The following is a 19289-nucleotide window of genomic DNA, read 5'->3' as shown; positions in this document are numbered from 1 at the left end:
GGACACTTTCTGAGAAGTGAGGTCAGTTAAGACTATGGAATGGACCTAATGTTAACTCTGGCATCGAAAGCAGGATGTACTGACCTGGAAACTTCGCTTTCCCCAAGGAAGCCTAAGTGGAGAGATACAGAGCATCCCTCGCTCTGGCCACGCCCTCTTATCTCTATGTTCTGGCTAACGAGGGAGCCGCCCACCATCAGCGCCAGTAGCCCTCTGAGCAATGAATCTTCTCTCTGGCCTCAGGTGGGCGGGGAAAGGCACTGTGGAGCAGGTGCTGCGTGAAATTGGATTCTGAAAGATGAGTTGGAGTCTGGTCTCAGAAATAAAGTGCGGACATGTGTGTGCCTAAGGCAAGGGGTTATATTAAAGCATTCTCTTTCCCAGTCGCTGTTTCCCGCAGGCCTTGAATACAGGCACCAAAGCTATCTGGCAACCGTGATGTCTGCTCTCTTCATCCCCGCCCCCAGGGACACCCACCATGGCTCTCCAGGCACGCTTGAATGAATGGGGGAGGACCCGTGCGCATGAATGAGCGCGTGTGTGAGCGAGTGTCTAGGCCAGCCAGCCGGCAGATGAGTGAATGGCGTCCGCGCCACTTCGGCCCAGGGGCGCGGGCGCGGGTTCCACTTCCCTTTCCCGCCAGCTGGTGGCCTCCTGAAGGTGGCAGAGCCGAGAGCGGCCCGAGCTGGGACGGCCCGGGCGCGGGATGGTGGGGGAAGGGGCGTTCCCGGCGGCCGCGCCTTCCGCGGCTATTGGATTAGTGGCCTTCAGGGATGAGCTCAGCCGGATCGGCTTTCAGCTGCAGCCTCCGGGCCGGCCGGGAAGGCGGGGAGCGAGCGGCCGTGGAGGAGGGGGAGGCGGCGGCTGCAGCATCCAGAGCTGGCCCTGGCGGTCGGCGCGCCCCGCGCACAAAGGCGCCCAGCCCCTGGGGAAGGCAATGAGCGCACAGCAGCCCGGGCCCTGGCCACCGCTGCAGCCCTCCAGGCGTGTGCTCGGTGCTTTGGGGAAGAAACCGGGTGCTCCGGGGACGAGCGGCCGAGGTGAGGCCCGTGTGCCCTGAGCGCGAGACTTGTCGCCCTCCAGGTCAGGCGCCAAGCTTTAGGGCCACCAGGGCAAGGGCTTCCGCGCCCCTCTGAGATCAGCGTAGTCGGGCACTTCACCACTCGGGACTGGACCTCGGCGGCCACTCGCCTCTCCTGAGCGTCAACTTCTCCAAGAACGTCCCTAACTCCAGGGCACCCTGCGGAGAGAGAGGGCGCTGCCGCCGGGTACAACTGAGAGGACGCGTCGCTGACTGAGAAGCAGCAGCCAGCATCCGCGGGGTCGCTCGGGCGCCCCTGAGTGGGCGGCAGTGGCAGCAGACCTCTCTCCCGGGAGTCCCGGACCTGCCAGCGCTGGGGATTCCTCCCAGGCAGGCGCTCGCCTTCTCTTTTATGGTAAGTGCTCTCCAGCTCCTGCTAAGGGGTGATCACACGCCGGTACGGGTCACACCGGTGCTCTTGGGGACTCAATGGTCCGGGTCGGTGGAAATGTCTCCGCGGATTGTGGCAATCCTAGCTGGTTGGTTTGCGCCCAGCTTCGGGCGTTGCACTGAGGCCAGCCTCTGGTACTGTAGGTTTGAAACCGCTGCTCTCGGTGTAGTGGAGACAACACACACACACACACACACACACACACACACACACACACACACACACACACTGAGCGCAGACTCACCCAATTATGTTCCGGTCGTACATCCGTCACTCTCCGGGGTGACCTTAGGCCAGGCACCGCAACCTCGGTTTCCTCATCCATAGGATGGGGATGATAATTGAGTCCTTTTTACTAGAGTGTTGGAGGGAACTGCTGGGTTGGTGCGGAGACCTGCGCCTGGCGTTCAGAAAGCACTTAGGCACTAACTAGCGTTAATCTTAGCTTTTTGAGTCTAAGCACATCACCCAGGTTCCCAGAGCTGCCTCATCTGTGTGGCGAGGACAGTAATTTCTGGGGGTCTGCTGGTCTGTGGCTTTTGGAGCGTTGGGAGTAAAGCGCCGAGCAATCAGCAGGCGCTGGTGATGATTGTTATGGTTCACCTCCGACGCTGGAGTAGGGAAGACTGATTGCCCAGTCCGGGAGCCGCTCGCGGACGGTCCCCAGCCTGGCTGCGGGACAAACTTGGAAAGAATGGGTGGCTCAGGGGTTCTGGGAAACAGGAAGGAAGCCAAAGCCCTGAGTGCGGCAAATAAGTCCACTTCTGTTGAGCCGGGAAAAACAAGGGACCCCAAACCCCTGGCTGGAAAGGCCCAGGAAGTGTGATTCCCACCGCCCCGGTGGCCAAGCGAGGGCTGCTGAGTCAAGAAGAGAGAAGAGGGCACGTTTGTGTGGCTCTCTCTGGAACTTTCAGTCCTGCAGTTCCGGGCTTGGATTCGAATTCGGCGTTCAGCACTGTCCCGCGGTGTGACCTTGAGCATTTCTTCTAAGGTCCGCTGCTCTTCTGTGCTTCCCCTCCCCTCCCCCTTCTTCCCCCTCTCCTCGCTCCTCTCCCTCCCCCTACTCGGCGATTTGGGTGTGAACGCCTCTTATCCTTCCATTCATCTGTCTCAAACAGTTTAGAGTCTGTCTAGATCTAGAAGAGATGCCACGGATTATGGGAAGGTTCACTCTCCCACTGTGCCCTGTGGAAAGCGACTAGCGCCTGAGGCTTCAGGTCTGTTTCCTCACTTTGACACCTCGGTCTTTAAACTACAAATTTCTATTACTCAGGATGATGGAGGATCCTTCAAACTCTCCCCTCCGCTAGCTCTCCCAAACCATTCAATATTGGTTTAGGGTTTATTGGTTTAAACCCTCCTTGTAGAACAGCAAAATGTCACAAGTGTGGTATAGACATCCTTTACACGGGCAGCCGCAGTTTTTGAGACACACGCACGCACACGCCCTGATTCCATGTTTCAGATTTCCACAGCAAAGGTGGTAAAGAGAATTTAAGCCACTTTTGGCAAGCTGCGACCAAAATAGACTCACCAGCCATGCCATGCAAATATCTCTTCAGTTTTCATTTCTCTTCGATTTTAAAGAATCAGTGCCACAGCAATACAATCTGCAAGGAAAAAAAACTTGCCAGAAGCAGTCAAATCAGGTAAATCTGGGGGGGGGGGTGCTGCCATGGTTTCATAGCTTCCAATTTGGAACAGATTGGGGGGGAGGGTGTGCCAGGAGTGGAACCCAGGGCTTTGTGCATGCTAGACAGGCACTCCACCCCCGAGCTCTAGCCTCAGTCTAAACTGTGTAAAGAATCAAGACAAGGAAGAGCCCCTAAGGACAAAGACTACAGACAATTCACACAGAGAGAGTGAAACAGAGATAACACAAAAACCTAGTGCCTTACCACACTCAATAAGAAAAATGTGTGTTGAAGCCGTAAGATTCCATTTTTCAGACATCAGATCAGCAATAGTAATAGCCAGTTCACCAGCAAGGAGCGCTTATCCTCAAAACTGTAAATAGACCAAATTCCTCTCTAGCTAGAACTTCCTCAAGACCGATAGGAGTAAAGGCAGGGTATGCCCTCTAGGCCTGGCTACCACTGATACCATCTTCTTCTCTGTCACTTTTCCCTTCCCCACCCCTGAAACCCTGGCCTAAGATCTTGGTTTTGCTCCAACACTCCAGGGCTTGTTCCTTTCCTGATTTCCACTCCTACCCCCAGTTGGTTATAGGACGGCAGCCTTGTCATCCTTCAGGGATGTCCCAGGATGTGGCTAGGCTCAGGCCCCAGGCCAGGTCTTTGCCCTTTGAGGGAAAGGCCTAGTGCAGCACCCCATGCCCCGGTTTGTTAATTTTGCTAAGCCGGCTGGCTCACTGCCACACATCGGTGCTCCTGAGAGGGTCCTCCTCTGTTGGCACGGTAACAAAAGATCTCCAGGAGCTCCCTAGATAGAACAAGAAACTGGATGTGGAAAATCAGGAGGTTCGAGGGACCTAGCTGGCTAGGTCCATTAGAAGTCTTTCCTGGTAATCATTTTTTTTTTTAAGTACTTATGTGTGCACTTAACTTGTGTGAACACGATCACTCATACTTGGCAAAAAGATCAATAAGAAAAAATTAAAAATCTAGCAGTGCATTTAAATAAAACATGGCCCCTCCGTGAGGGGCTGGCTTTCTTTCCTGCCGCTGCTTAGACAGACCCAGGGATCTGCTCGGAAGCTGCAGAACGCAGCAGTGTGGCCCATCCTTTGGGAAAGACCCCAGCTGAGCCGTCGTAAACTTTGTGGAGTGTTGATTGCTCGGGATTCTTGCTTCACACGTTGAATTTGGAACTTAATCCATGCTTCAAATGTGTACTTCAGTTGTGGGGGGGAAAAAACACTTGATGGTAAAAACACAAATTATTCAGTCCAACAAGCATTTTTTTTTTTTTTTTGAGATGGCTCTCACCTTGCAGCCCATGCTGAACTAGAACTCACAGTGTAGCCCAGGCTGGCCCTAAACTCTGAATCCTCCAGGCCCTCTTCTCAAGTGTTAGGATTGGAGTACCTGGTTCTGGCAAATACCTTGCTGCAGACAGGTAGTGTGTACATGGCTTAGAAGATGGGGGCAATTAGCTGGGCACTGGCTCGCCTTCTAGGAATAGCACATGATGCAGGGGGTGTCGGCGGGACTAGACGTTTAGGATAACATCTTGGGGCAGAGAGATGGAGGAGGATGCCGTGGTGGGCACAGGAGTGAGGGAATGTAGGCAGTGAAGGTGAGCAGGTTCCAGATGCTTGTGGTAGGAAGCGGGTACGCTGACCTGAGAGTTTGGCATCCTGGTTGGAGAAAGGCTACAAGGAGAGGTTGACTGTGACACCCTTGGGTGTCAGCTCAAAGGGTGCATGCTTGAATGAGCAGGTGACAGGTGGCTTGCTGGGGTTTAGCCTTTCGGCGGCAAGGCGGGGTGGGTTAGAGAATCACAGGCCCTCACTCGGAGCCTGCTTCAGTAATCCTGTCAGGTAGTGGTTCTCAACCTTCCTAATTCTGCTTTAGGATCTTAAATACAGCTCCTCGTATTGTGGTGACTTCCAACCATACAGTTATTTGAGTTGCTACCTCATTACTGTAATTTTTCGACTGTTATGAATCATAATGATATCTGATAGGAAGGATTGTTGATATGAGACCCTCACCAAAGAGGTCATGACGCACAGGTTGAGAACCACCGTGCTAAGGTGTAAACCGAGAGGAAGTAAAAAAGTTATTGGGTCGGAGCCATAGATGGGAACCTGGGTTATGGGCAATGGAAGAAGCAGAGCCCAGCCCCAAGACACACGATTCTCAAGTTCTAGTGGACCCCGGATGTGCCAATGTGCAGCACTGAGAAGGTAGACAAGAGCTCAGGAGGAAGCTCAGGATGGAAAGGAAACACTACAAAGTCATTTAAGGAGCATCTAGAGTGACCAGAGGCTACTTGAGGGAGGGCAGGCCGGACTGGAGACGTCCTTAGAGTGCTGGAAGGGCAAATTTTAAGAAAGGATACACACACAGAGAGAGAGGAAGAGGCAGAGCCCAGGCAGAGCTGCCTTGTGGTGCTGTACTTGTAGTGCCGGCAGGAAAGTTGGTGTAGACACTCCACTTCCCGAGTGCAGAGCGGCGCCCGCAGCGTCTATCTGGGCTGTGAAACGGTGAACTGAGTTGATGGTGAGGCGCAATCTCTGCCTTTTCCAGACATGAGTGAGCTTGGCCCAGTTCGCTGGCCTCTAAAGACATCCCACTGTGAGCCACGGTCTGTAAATGAGGGAGTGATTGAGCCCTCAGGATGAAAACACTTTTCCTCGAATGTGGGACCCCCTCCCCACTCTGCCTGCATCTTCTTTTCTTCTCTTCTCTCTTTCCAAGTCTAGTATTCAACACACACCCACAAAGATGCCTCAAGTTTACCAGAGGTGTTCATGAGTCTTCATTACAGTCCTCTGGATTAACCATGGTGCTTTTCTTCCAGGAAACCTGTTTTCAAACAAGCCTTTACATCCAGGGAGTTACACTTATCTTGGGAGGTAAAGGACAGATTGAATATGTAGACTAGTGGGTTCTTTTAGTAGACATTTTCTTAGAGGGTCTCACTGGCAGTACCCTCCTCAGATTGTTTTGCCATACTTTTTTGCCTCAGCTTGAACCAATGCTGGGCCTCACAGAGGACAGCTGTCCTACAAAGAAACAAGCCACAGGCACCTGGGGCAACCACACCTTGACCAGGACTGCTCCTTGCCCCACTGGATCTCTGCTATGTCTCTTTCAAATGACCTTGGAGAGCGTACAGGCCTGGTTACCACCCAGCAAGCCTCCTCCCTCCCAGCTCCTGTTCTTGCTGGCTGACAGCTGAGCTTTTATCCCAGGAGCCTTGGACTCTGTGTGGGAGGAGGATTCCCATGGAAACCCCAGGAGGAGGCGAGGCCGGGGAAGCCTCATTGATTGAGCTCTAGGAAGATGGGACCGGCAGGAGGCAGGAGTGGGCCCCATCTGGGCTGGACAGATGGCTGCTTTTATGAGTGCTGGGCGAGAAAGGCCGACCTAGCCAGTTGTAGCCTGAGCTCTCTGTGGGCATTATGGGAAAAATCTAATGGACATCTATGATTAAAACCCTGGAGGTTCTATAGTTTATTCGCTGTTGGTTGGTTCATTCTGAGTGATCATCTTTTAATGAAATACCCATCCGATTTAGTGTTCTTAGCAAGAAAAGCTTCCAAATGATCCATCGGCTTCCAGACCAGGCAGTCAGGTCTCATTCACCCTGAGGTGGCATCTGGAAGAACCAGAGATAGCATGGGACTTTACTCATGAATTCATACTGCAGTTCCCAAGACCTTCACCCACCATTGTCTCTCTATCAGACCCTAGGGATGAGGTCCTGGGAACTCAACCAGGGAAGCTCAGCTCCTGTTCTGCAGGAGTCCCCAGTCTGGCTCTTCATGATAGGTGCTGTGGGGAGGACAAGCACAGGCCTCTGAGACTTTGGAGCCAGGCAGGGGAGGTGTTTGATGTCCAAGCCAAGTGGAATTACACAGATAGCACATGCGGTAAGGTGTGCAGGGACAGGAGTGGGAGGGCAGCCAGTGGCAGCCCACTGGGGAGACAGAGAGGAGGTTCACTGAGGGTAGTGGCCTGAGGAAGCATTGTTGAACATCCTGGGAGGATTAGAAGTGAACCTGGCACACGCATTTGATACCAGCACTTGGAAGGCAGAGGCAAGCAGATCTCTGAGTTCGAAGCCACCTTGGTCTATGGAGTGATTTTCAGGACAGCCAGGTTTATACCAAAACACCATGTTTTGAAAAACCAAGGGCTGGAAAGAGATGGCTCAGTGGTTAAGAACACTGACTGCTCTTCCAGAGGTCCTGAGTTCAAATCCCAGCAACCACCTGGTGGCTCACAACCATCGGTCATGAGACCTGATGCCCTCTCCTGGTGTGTCTGAAGACAGCTACAGTGTATGAATATATTAAATAAATAAAATCTTTTTTTAAAAAAGGAAAACCAAAAACCGAAACAACAACAACAAAACCCAAACAAACAAATCCTTAGGTGGGTGCAAGCGGAGAGCATGGTCTGGCCAGGTTTGTGTTCTTATAAAAGGACCTTCCCATCCCCTAAAGGAAATTCGCTGGTGTCAAACCCCTTGCCTTTTGCAGTCCTTGTCATCATTCACAGCTATCGCCAGTTCTGACCTCTCTGCGGTGCACTTCCCTAGAGGGGAGTAATTGGATTTCATACTTTTCCTGTAGCTGTGGATTCCCAGTGGGGACATCATTACCGATAGTTAAAAAAAAGGTAGGAAACTTGCCCTGGTCCCTGAGCCCAGCAAGGCTAAACCCTGAGGCCACACTGAAGGGAAGGCACGTCACTCAGCCATCACCAAATGTCTACAGACATCAGGCCCGTGGCAGACAGACCCTCCCCTCCCCTGTTGAGCCCAGCCAGCCAGACCTCTGAGACTGCCTGACTGTGGACTGTGTGTTCAAATGTGCAAAGAAAGCTCTGGGGCTTTTTAAACTGCAGTGAGACTGTTTTTTGCTGCCTCCTTACCCTGCTGAGTAGTCCCAGGAAGGGCCACCAACCACTGGAGTTTCTGCCCTCCTGTTCGGTGGTGATTGAAGCCTCAGAACAAAGTGGGTGCTTCAGGATAATGTCATTTAGCATCCCCATCGGAGCATGGCGTGAACATCCAGTTTGGTTTGGGAAGTGGATTTGGAACTCCTTGATGTGTGACTGCTGCTTTTTGGGTTTATTCCCATCTGGAAGTTAGATTCCATTGTGCGTCCTTGTGTGCCTGGCCATGTGCCTCACGCTGCAGTAGAAATAAGAGAAGAAATGTGGCTTAGTTAGAGGGAGGGAGGGGGTAGGGACTAAGGCTGGTAGTGTCATTGCTGTGTCCTTAGCTCTCACCTACGTGTTTTGGTTGGCACACAACGGGCATTTCCTAAGTGTTTGTTGAATGAATAAATGAGGCAGAGGTGGTGCAGAGCAGCCTGAGTGGAAGAGACCAGCAAGTTAGTCAACGGCCAGCAGCTGGGAGTATGGCATGTGCAGTGCTCTGTGTTCTCCCTGCCTCACAAAAGTTCTGGTTCTTTCCTTTCTCTGAAAGAGCCCGCTGAGAGCCTCCCTGAGCTGGGTGCCTCCTTTCTACAGCCTACCTGTATGCTTGCCTTGTGTGCAGTCCCTGTGGGCATTCCTGAAGACAGGAAGTACTTTCTGGGGCGGCACACGGAAGTGTAGAGTTTTTGGGGTAGGTGGCCTCAGCAAAGAGCTTGTGATCAGGTCCAGAAAGATGTCCCTCCTGACTACTCTGGGGTGCACTGAAGTTGGGAGTAGGCCTCTAGAGATTCAGGGGACCAGGGCAGGTTTCCTGAAAGAGGTGGAAGAAGTCACCACCCAGGCACCCTGCCTCCAAACACCCCCACACGGTGAGCTCTAGACTTTCAGCACAGATATTCACTCTGTGCTACAGTAATGGCAGAAGATACACCTACCTCAAAGGGATGTCCTTCCCTGGATGCCCAATGAGGATGCTACTGATAACCACTCCACCTATTGTGAAGGCAGGAAAGGCAAGGAGGTAATCGACAGCACCTTAGTGCTGAGTCTCGGGAACTAAGTCCTCACCCAGGGCCCAGCAGACCAACCTCTCCCCCTGGCTTGTGTGATGTAGTACCGATGCTGGTTTTCTTTAGTGTCTCAGCAGTAAGGCACATTCAGACCCTGCACTGGAGCAGTGAAGGGACAGGGTATTTATATGCCCACCTTGTCACATGCCAAACATCCTGAACGCCCTTCAGGAGCCCTTCCTGCCTCTTACAGGGATAAAGACTGGGAGGGAGACTGTCAGGATGACCCAGCATGAGACAACCAAGAGCTGGTCAGGATCTGCCCCAGGCAATCCCCAAACCACAGCTCCTGCAAAGTTGCCCTGCTGTGTAAATGGATAAAGTAGGTAGTGTGGGGAAGGATTGCTGTGCAGAGTGGTGACAATGCCCTGGAGGGACCTGTTCTAAACACTATGGAGGGAGATGTGAGAGTTCAGGGTTGCCCATCCAGCCACCCTCAGTCTGCTATTTAGCGAGTTGTGCGACTGGATCACATTATGCAGTGTCTCTGAAGCTGTGTCTTGAATGAAGGAACATGCAGTCTGCCTCACAGTGCCTGGGGGAGAGCTGGCAGGTTGACTGGCATCTTGAGCATCCTGGGTCTTTTGCTGCATTCATAGGCTTTACCTTCCTGGCTTCATTCAGTGGCTTCTCAGGGTCTCATTGTGGGGACTCTGATCCGGCTACTCATTGCCTGGTTTCAGTGGCTCTCTGGGGTCATGCAGCAAGCTTTTGTGACCCACTTAATCTGTCTTTCATGCCTGGAATCTAGTACCTCCTAGGCATTGTTGCCAGCTTGAGAAAAGGCCTTGGACACAGCTGTAGTGGCCTCTGTCTGCCATGGTGGCTGGGTCTAGAATGGCTCTCTTAATGCTGATATTTGAAGTTAGTGATGGAGAAGCTAGAGAGACCAGAATCGGAAGAGCCTTTGAGTTTAGGACAGGACCAGCTCTGCCATCCTTGAGGACAGCACCCTCCCCACTTCTGTTTCCTAGATATGACAGGAGCATAAGGTATCTTCTCATGATCAGCAAAAATGCCGGGTTGCAGCTCTCCTGCCTCCCAGCTTACACCCTTGGGCAGTCTATATAGACTCACAGGTGTGTCCTGAACCCATATCCGGTTCAGCAATTGTTTCCTCTATCCAGGTGCTGTGCTTCACACACAAACATCTGTGTATCTTTTCCAACATGATTGAGGCTCAAGGGCTGGGTGAGATCAATAGGAAGAGCAGGAGGACAGAACCAAGCCATCTTCTAAAACTGTACTAGGACATTAACTTTTGCTACTTTGGGGTCACAGCCTTTATCCCACCCTCCCTCCTTGAACTCTTCCCTCCACAGTAATAGCAGCGTAACACACAGGCCACTCTGCTCCTTGTTTGTTAGATTCAGTCAGCCTCTTGAGTCTTCCATTATTGGTACATTCGCTTCTTCATAGTTTTCTGTAAAATGTATATTGGGTACATTTTCTTTTCAGTTCTCCAATAGAATACTTGACAAGAAGAAACGTAGAGTTTATGTGAGTTTATAGTTCAAGAGGACATAGTATATGGTGGTGGGAAAGAATAGGCTGCAAGAGTGGAAAGGGACTGGTTACTATGTACCAGCAGGGGCAGGAAGCAGAGACAACAGAGAGACATATCAAGGAAAGAGCAGGAATGCATCAGATCCTGGAGCTCCATATTCAGCACCTGGGACTCGTGATAAAATCATCTGGGCTCCAAAGAGCTTAGGTAGCCCAGCCCTCCAGATCTTCCACCTTCAAGACATATAGCCTCTGTCTTAGGCTATTTCTAGTCTATACATATAGCTTTCCTCAGTACATGTCCTATAGTTTTGACATGTCTAGCATCCTAATTTCTCCATTGCAGCATAGATTTTCACCTTCAAATCTTCATAGCAATGGCCTCCTCTCAGGGCCTCTTTGTGGGAACTCTGACGTTGCCATGCATTGCCTGGTTTCATTTGCTCTCTAGAATGATGGAGGAAGCCTCTATCATCTTTAATGTCTATAAAACTAGTACCAATACTTCCACGCCTGCTTACCTTGGTCACAGCTGCAGTGTCTCTGTAATGTTTTGTTGTTAGTTCTGAAATTTCTTTTCTAAGAAGTTGTTTGGATCAATCACTTTACATGCTTTCTTGGTTCAGGTTCTCTCCTTTCAATTAAAGTCGGGGTGTTTGATGAGTGGTGTCTTGTCTGCATGGACCTTTTCTATTGTCCTAGTATAGAGCAGGAGATTTCTCTCTATTGGGGAGTCATAAACAATTAGAGACTCTTCTTCTGTATCTTCCTGGTCTGCAACTTTAAACTTACATTGTCTTAGTTTCTTTTCTATTGCAATGACCAAACACCATGACCGAAGCAACCTATAAAAGAAAGTATTTAATGTGGGGGTTCGTGTTGCAGTTTATTGAAAAAGGGTATGACCGTTCCCGCTCATCAACACTCACACTGGGCCCCTGGTACTCTCAGAACTGGGCAGTCACTCACTAGCATTAGTTCTGGCACCGTAGGACCATATAGGACTAACCTTCATTTATCTCAGCAGTGGCTGGCTTCAGTGAGGCACCATGCCATGTTAGCCTCGCTATCTTCTGGCCCCAGCAATCTCTCCGCTCCCATTGCTAGCCACCCTGGCCAGCTCTGGCCAGCGGGGAACTCTGGTTCCAGCTACCCAGAAATATCAAGACTCGACAAACTGTAACCCAACAATCAGATTTATATGTCAAATACGCCATGTACAATACATCCACACAATAAACTTACAATCATTTGATAAGGATATAAACCGCCCACCTAGATAAGATAGATTTGTCTACAGAAATCCATCCCATCTACCTTGACAATTCAGGACCACCCGGGTCTGGGTCATCCTCAGTCTCCATTTTTGATTCTCCCTCCTTCTCCTTCTCTCCCCGCCTACAAAAACTTTGTCCCCACCTTATCCTTTTATTGTCCAATCATGGCCTTAATTTAATTTGTGCCAGCCCTCACCTGCATAATAACATCAACCTACAGGTTCATGGTTTTAGGTTAGAGCCCATGCTAACTATGTCAGGGAACATAGCAACAAGCAGGCGGGCAGGCAGGCAGGCATGGCACTGGAGTAGTAGATGAAAGCTTACATCTGATCTATATGCAGCAGGCAGAGGGTAAGGGAGACTGGGAATGGCATGGGCCTTTGAAACCTTAAATCCCTCCCCCAGTGACACACCTCCTCTAACAAGGCCACACCTCCTAATCCTTCCTAAAGAGTTCCACCAACTGGGAGGCAAAGCATTCCCATATATGGGCCTGTGGGAGCCATTCTCATTCAAACCAGCATACTCATTTACTTTCTTGCCAAATTACACATTTAAAAAGTATCTTTCTGCCCCATTATTGCTGATTTTCACTGTAGACCTGGGTAAGACTGGTTGGTAGTGATGGTTCCAGAACCCAAATGTTACCTCTGTTAAACAAGTTAGTTTGTTACTTTTCAATTCAGCCAAAGTTCAATTTGGCTCAGAGTCCAAAAGGATACACTCCATCACTCCGGCCGGAACAGGAAGCCAGCAGGTCACACTGCATCTGCAGTCAGGAAGGAGAGTGACTAGGAAGAGGAACCAGACTGTAAAACCTCAAGACCCACCCCATTTCCTCCAAAGGGTTCTTCCTCCTAAAGATTCCACAGCCTTCCCAAACAGTGCTACCACCTGGGGACCAAGCATTCACACACATGACCTACGGGGGAATCTATGGGGGACGGTTCACATTCAAACCACAGCACAAAAGTTGATCATCACTATAATCAGTCTCCTATTTGCCTTCCCTCAACATTTTACTGTTGAAACAAGGCCGAGTGTGCACAGTATGTAAAATGTTGTGTACAACTGAAAATGCAGGTAAGTAAATGGGGAAAGTGGAATTGCTAGATTAAGTACATTTCTCATTTTGAAAGATGGAGTTAATTTACTGAGTTAATCAGAATGCATTCACTTACATTCAGTTTCATGATGTTCAAGGCTGGCAGCTTTTCTATACCTTCTGGAAAAAAAAAAAAAAAACCAAAACACTCAACTTTTGGATCTTTACTGATCTGAAAGACAAAAAGAAAAGAAAACAAAAGAAAAAAAAAAGGAGTATTCCACTGCAGTTACAAGTTGTTTCTTCTCCACCAGGTCTTTCACAGAGACATTTCTTTCTATTTGTTTATTTTTAGTTAGAATTCAGAATAGTATGTTTCATAAACATCTTCATACATATGTATCTTTGTATGTTTCTCCTAGTTCCCTAGTTTCTTCCCTCCTTACCCTCCTCCACTCCCCCCCCACCCCCACCCCCACCTCTCACTCATCCCTTCTGGTCTCAGACCTGCTTCTGGTTTCAGGTCAGTTTGTGTCATGAACATTTGTGTGTGTGTGTGTGTGTGTGTGTGTGTGTGTGTGTGTGTGTGTGTAAAGGAGAAAGCGGGAGGGTGGGGGAGAGGAACATAGAGAAGTCTCATGTATTGGCCCCACATTCATATCCCTCCCCTACAGTTAACTCTTACACTAATATTAAATATTTGTGACAATTAACCATTCGATGTTGCTACATTATTGTTCAACTGTTTTTGCCTACAGTCCCTTTTTTGTTCCAGTGTCTCAGCCAGGGAACCCATGTTCTCTGTGGTCCTTATGCCTCCTTGGGTTCCTTTGAACTGTCACAGTCTCTTGACCCTTTCTTGTTGTTAGTGACCTTGACAGTTGGAGGGAGTGCTGTTGGGTATTTCTGGGCCTCCAACCTCCCAACTGGCCTTTGCTCTGTTATCCTTATGATTAGAATGTGCTTCTGTGTCTAGGGAAGAGGGAACCACAGAGAAAGTGCCACTTCACTGTGTATATCGAGGCCACTGTGGTACGCGTGTGTAATAGGTCGTAATGGTTGCTAGAAAGTGTGGCATGATTAAGTTGGGTTAGTTATGTGTTACTGCCTTACTTCTAATTTTGTGACAGCTAGTCACCCTCTTCACAAAAAAGAACCAGTGCTTGGATTTTTCTTTTATTTATGCTATTTTTCTCCCTAATTGTGCTTAGTTTATGAATTTTCATTTTAAGAAGTTGATCAATGTGGGGTCCAGTGAGATGTCCAGGATGTAGAGGTACATTGCCACCACGCCTGATGACCCGAGTTCAATCCCGGGGTCCATGTGGTACAAGGAGAGAATTGATCCCCTTAAGTTGCCCTCTGATCTCTACATGTGCACCTTGGTGTGCACGCCCCTCACCCCAAAATAAATATTTCTAAATGTTTAGAAATATTGTCAATGTGAGCACATTATCTATGGTTTCCTCTCAGCCAGCAGATTTAATACGTGGACTTTTGTTACTTTCTCGATATCAGGTATCTGTCTGCGGACATTTAAAATCCGAATTGTTTAAAGAAAATGTAAAGACTGCTCAGTGATCAGATTTCGTGATGTCTGTTTTAGCGATTTGTCCCCTCCTCCCCCATTACCAGGTCCTGTGTTATATTCACTCTGCGTCTTTACTTGTAGCCTAATATTCAGGGAAGGTTCTTGATGGTTCCGTGAACGCCAGAAAGAACAACAGCGTTTTGCCGCTGAGGCGCAGGCCCCGGTACGCACACCGGTTGAATCTAGCATATTCATTGCGTGCACCTTGCCTATTCATCCTCTGCGTTCTACTCGGTTAGCTGATCCCGGCGTGAGCAGGAGTTGAGACTTACAATCACCTGTCCCGCAGCCCCTCCAGCTTTCGCCCTGAATTATGGGCTCCATCGACGCGTTTGATCTTCAGCCGTGGATCACGGTTTTTATTACTGCCAAGTACTCTCCTTCGCTTCATTCGAGATTTCGGCCTTGAAATCCGCTTTGCTCGCCGCACGCTAAGGTTCTTAGGTGTGAATTTGCGCACAGCTTTGGCTATGTGTCATCCTTCATTGTTCCCCGGCGCTGGCTCACTTTGCTTTGGGCTGGCCCTCGTGTGGTTGGGGATTTTGTCTTGTTCCTGGTTTTTAGTCTTTGCTTAGTACATTGTTATGGCTACTACTTCGGTCTCTGTTTTACTATCCTGTCTTAGGTCTTAACGTCTCCTTGCTCCAATCGCTTCTCAAAACAAAGCCCTCGGGGACCGGGTCTGTTTTACTTTGTTCTGCCTTCCTTCTGACAGTTTGGAAGGTTTGTGTTTTATTGTTAGCTGTGGAAGTTATCTTTAGAATAACTCTGTAGAATGAATTTAATCTTTTGTTTAGACTGTCTGCCTTCTAAAATGAGTAACTGCGAAGACGGTTTGCCCATTCCATCGCGGTTTCTATCTGCCTCACGGCAGCTGTTTTAAACGGCAGCTTTTCTTGATTTGCCCTTTTCCTTCTTCTTTCTCCTTTGTTTCTCTGATAGCATCTTAAACTTTTAAAAATGGCATTTACTTACTTTGTGTTTGTGGGGTGCGGGGGGGGGAGGGTGAGTGCGGGGTGTGGGAGGGGTGTGGTGCGCGTGTAGAGGTCGGAGAACAACTTGGGAATTGGTTCCTTCCTTCCACCTCCTGCATCTTGGGATCAAACTCAGGTCTGCAGACTTGGCCGAGCAGCACCTGACTAGCTGAGCTGCCCCCTCAGCCTTGCAGCAGCAGCACCTTAACTCCAGCCAGTAATGGTTCCTTCTGATGGAGGTGCGTAGTCTCAGATCAGGATTTTGCAGACAGTACGTGCAAGGGGTGCTGGAAATTACGCAAGGAGCACAGGGTCGCTCTGTGGCTCACGGGAACGAGTTTCCGGGGACTCGGGCCATGATTTCTTTTAGCAGTTGCTTCTTTTCAGTCAACAGAGAGCTGTGGCTGTAGGCTTCTCTCGGCTGCATGCTTTCCTCCTTCCTAGCCTCCTGGACACTCGGCTGCCTGTGAAGGCCGGTTTTGCTTTCCTATCACCCTCCTTTCGCATTCCCTGAGAAGCCAAAGGCAGGTCCTGACTCCAGGCTACATATTCTCTTCCCAATGCCCTTGATTAGACCATTGGATTCTTCCTTCAGGAATCCCAGCTGCTGGCCTGCTCTGCAGGCTTTCCCCAAGCCCTGACCTGTGAGGTGCCTTCTGGAGGTGTTTTTTGGACTGGCTTTGATCTTTGCTGCTCTGGGCTGCCTCTGGCTGTGTTTGGCAGCCTTCCCCCATAAGCTGTGGTTTGGGTTACAAATGTGTCGGGTTTTGCTGAAGAGGGCGTTTGCATTTCTAGTTCTCTTTCTCCTTGATTTTTGGGTGATTTTCAAGTAAAAACTTTATTCTGCCACTTTTAAACTGTCTAGTGTGGGTTTTTTGTTTTGTTTTTTTGTTTGTTTGTTTTTTTGGTTTTTTTTTTTGTTGTTTTTTTGTGATCTAATATTCTCTCAGATCAAACATCATCCAGAACTTTCCAGCTGAAACAGTCTTGACAACAGAAAGTGGAGAACAGGGGAGTTGAGGACTGGAGGGCAAAGAAGAATGTGTCCATGCTGTGTGTCAGCGGGGGTCCTTCCTTGCCTTTTAGACTTTGGTTGGGGTGTACTCCTGTCAGGGTGGCGTATTGCTAGACTTTCCTGTCTGACAAAACACCTGAGAAAACAACCCAAGGAGAGAAGGATTTGTTTTTGCTCACAGTGTCGGAGTTTCAGTTCCTGGTGGCAGAGAGGATGTGCCGAGGAGGGCCAATCAGATCTGATCTCTGGGGGCCAGAGGCACGTGGAGAATGCCTGCAGTAGCACCGGATATGCACCTGACTATCTCCCTGGCTTCCCTCAATCCAATTAAATGGGCACTCAAGATTATCATGGGGCTGGGGAGATGGTTCAGGTAGTGTTTGCAGTGCAAACAAGGACCTGGGCTTGTTGGAAAAAGCCATGGTTTGCACTTCTAATGCCCGCCCTGGGAAGGTGAAAATAGATGATGGATGCCTGGGGTTTTGCTGGTCAGCTAGCTTAGCCTAATCAGTGAGTTCCAGGTCAGTGAGAGACCCTTATTAAAACGAAAAAGGCAGACGGCATCTGAGGAGCATAGTCCAGGTTGACCTCTGGCTTACTTACACACATAGACGCACCTGTACCTGCACACGGACTCGAGGGAGAAATTAACTATCAAAACTTCACCTCTTACCAATAATATGGCAAGCCACAACATTTCACCTCTGGTGCCCAAAAGGTTCAGCTCTCTCTTGTAATGTCTTAAAATGTGTAGAGTCCATCTTGTGTATCCCCAAAGTCCCAGCAGTGGCTTCACTGTTTAAATCCAAATTATTCTCTGAATAATTATTCTCCATTCGCACATTCGGCAAAATCAAAAACAAGTCACATACTTCGAAGATAAGATGAGACTAAACATCCCCCATTTCAACAGACGGCGTGGGGGGAGTAGAAAGAATGGAACCAAATCAAGACTGAAACCTCTTAGGGCAAACATGGGGCACAAGGCGTCGGCTCTGAAAGGCCCCAGCATCCTTGGTCCTCTGTCCTGTAGCCTGCAGATCACCTGGCCTCTCTGTTGTAGGCATCTCGCCTTCCTGTCGTCCTTGACTTCACCTTCCCAGTTTCATGCATCACCCGTTGGGAGGAATCACTTGGCTTCTCCTGGGATTCCCTTGCCTGCAGGGAAACCACATCTGTCACAGGCTGTCTGGCCACCTAGGCCTTCCTTTGTAATCTAGGTTTAAGTCTTCGTGATCCAATAGTTCTTGTGTTCCTCATGCCAGCAAAACCAGCATAGTGGATAATGCTGGTATTTGCCACCTCCTTCAGCAATAGCTGAGCATCTTGGACCATGGATGAAATGGTCCCTGAGTGCTTTGATGGTTGAAAGCAAGGAATATTTCCTAGGTACCTGATCCAGGCAGGGTATCCTGGAGTTATCCTCTTGGGGCAGAATCTTTCAAACAAATGAAAACCTTCACACTCTTGAGTCAATACCCGGGATACTCTTGAAGCATCTCTTCCATTGTGCTGATATCCTTCTGTGATGGCTCTAATCTGACGGTTCTCACCTTGGGTGGTGGTCGAATGACCCTTTCAAGGAGGTCGTATATCTGATATCCTGCATATCAGATATTTACAGTATGATTCATAACGGTAGCAAAGTTACAGTTATGGAGTAGCAGTGATAATAATTTTATGGTTGGGTGTCAGCACCACATGAGGAGCTGTATTAAAAGGCGGTAGCCTTAGGAAGGTTGGGAACCACTGCTCTAATCTCTTTAGAGGCCCTACTTTTATTATGTCTGTATTTGTTACTTTTCTCGTTGCTGTGGCAACCCTGACAAATGCAACTTAAGGAAGGAAAGGCTTTGGTTCAAGTCGGTGGAGAAAGCCAAAGGCAGGACTGTGAGGCAGGTGGCCGTATTGCAGCCACTGTGAGAGACGAGTGAGGGATGAGTGTGACCCAGCTAGCTCATCTTCTCCTCAGTCAGCCCAGGGCCCAGCTCATGAAATAGCACTGCCCACATTTTAGAGTGAGTCTTCCTACGTAGGCCAGGCTGGAAACTGCCCCCTACAGCATAAACAGAGGTTGATCTCCTAGGCAATTATAGATCTTGCTAAGTTGACGATCAGTATTAACCATAGAAGCATCTTTTAATTAATTCATTAATTATTTAACATCCCAAAATGCTGCCCACAGAGTCTCTACCCCCCCACCCCTTTTCTTTGACTTTGAGAGGGTAGTGCCCCCCTCGGTATCCTCCAACCCTGGCACATCAGGTCTCTACAGGATTAGGAACATCTTTTCCTACTGAGTCAGGACAAGGCAGTCCTCTGTTACATATGTGCTGGGGGTCTTGGTTCAACCCAGGTATGCTCTCTGGTTGGTGGCTTAGTCTCTGGAAGCTCCAGGGGTCCGTCCAGGTTAGTTGACACTATTGGTCTTCCTGTTGGGTTCTATCTCCCTTCCCGGCCTTCAGTCCTTCTCCCCAACTCTTCCATAAGGGTCCCCGACCTCCGTCCAATGTTTGGCTGTAAGTATCTGCATCTGTCTCAGTCAGCTGCTGGATGGAGCCTCTCAGAGGACAGCCATGCGAGGCTTCTGTCTGTAGGCACAGCAGGGTATGGTTGACAGTGTTAGGCATGGGTCTCAAGTCGGGCTGGTCATTGGTTGGCCGTTCCTTCAGTCTCTGCTCCATCTTTGTCTCTGCATTCCTTTTAGGACAAATTTTGGGTCAAAAGTTTTGTGGGTGGGTTGATCCTTATCCTTCCA

General features: G+C 49.4%; 1 protein-coding gene across 1 annotated transcript in view; it reads left to right on the top strand.

Moving 5' to 3' along the window:
* The first annotated feature begins 667 nt into the window (after positions 1-667).
* Positions 668-19289, top strand: part of Spsb4 (splA/ryanodine receptor domain and SOCS box containing 4) — a 70898-nt gene continuing 52276 nt past the window's right edge. Inside the window, exon 1 of the mRNA XM_032910676.1 lies at positions 668-1436. The gene's annotated coding sequence lies outside the window, so the exon portion shown is untranslated. The remainder of the gene's footprint in view (positions 1437-19289) is intronic.

Source organism: Rattus rattus, chromosome 8 (genome assembly GCF_011064425.1).
Source record: "Rattus rattus isolate New Zealand chromosome 8, Rrattus_CSIRO_v1, whole genome shotgun sequence".
NCBI lineage: Eukaryota > Metazoa > Chordata > Mammalia > Rodentia > Muridae > Rattus > Rattus rattus.
The sequence above is the reverse complement of the archived record's forward strand: the minus strand, read 5'-3'. Positions and strand labels throughout refer to the sequence as shown.